Here is a 1,303-nt window from a genome sequence, read left to right on the forward strand (position 1 = left end):
TCTTAAAACTCAGTTCGAAAATACCAAAAACGTTGTATGTTTCTTACTAAAACAACATATTAAATACTTTGTAACCGGTTAAAAATGTTTTCATTTTTGTACTGTTTTTTTATGTTGTACATTATCGTTTTCCCGCAAAAGGGGAAATATCATGCAGATAAGACATCTTGACAATATTTTATATCGTATTTCATTACTTAGATCAATTTTTATTTCCATTCTGCAATTCATATGTATAGACAGGAAACTGCCTGTTTACATTATAAACAATTCTAGTATTTCCGTTCTATTGCGTGATCAACCTGTGATCACATTATTACTCTTTCTGAACTAATTTTTAAATGAATTCATTCTTTTGAATTTCGGTCTCTCAATTCATTTGATTTTTCAGTCTTTGAACAAACGCTCTTCCAATAAGTATCTAAACACTAAAAAGCCACCTGTGACGTGATCTCCAAACGAACTTGTAGAGAAATAGAATTCAAGTAACTAGAATCAGCAAACGCGGTGCAAGTTCTTGTTCAAGTTTCGAATATCACAATTGCAGTGCTATCTATTCATCTAGACAATTAAACTGCATAACAAACTGTTCAACTAAAAATGTGTACATTCACAGTAAATTTCATCATTATAAAGAGTTACCTCAAATGCTTATTGATGTTGTTGATGCTTTTTAAACATTTTGTGGACAAAAGTGGACAAAAGTTTTGTGAATAGCTCACCGCCAGTTTTAATTTAGTACAAAATCGTGGACATGAGGAGCGGAAGAGTCATTAAAATTGTCTCTTGCCTTCAAGGGTAAACCATACTCTTTGTCCCGCTCTTTACCATATAATTAGCCTCGAATTTCATCTCCCGAATTGCCGAGCACGAATTGAGTGTAGCTAAAACTGAGGAAAGTTAGGTATGACCTGGATGCGTTTTGCCAAAACTAAAATAAGCAAAATTATATTAGAAAACAAACTCACCGATTAACAAATCGAAACCAAAAAAATCAAAATGAAAACAACAAAGTTATTACCGCAGAATCAAATAATGAAGAGTAAAAAAAATAAGGTGAAGTAAAAAAAAACAGATTTAGTCGAAATGCTCACGTTATTAATAAGTCTCTACGACAAATTTCTAATGACAGATCGTTCATGTTTTTTAAGGAATGAGGCGGAAATCTAATCAAAATTACAGAGCAAATAAAATAGTGGAGTTAGAAATGACTGGTACACAATGAACTAAAATAGCAAATTTACGACAAGATAAAAATAGTCAAACTTACTATCATCTGCCTATATGTTGTTTAATGTGCAAC

Source organism: Convolutriloba macropyga, chromosome 2 (assembly GCF_964194025.1).
Source record: "Convolutriloba macropyga chromosome 2, txConMacr16.3, whole genome shotgun sequence".
Taxonomy (NCBI): domain Eukaryota; kingdom Metazoa; phylum Xenacoelomorpha; order Acoela; family Convolutidae; genus Convolutriloba; species Convolutriloba macropyga.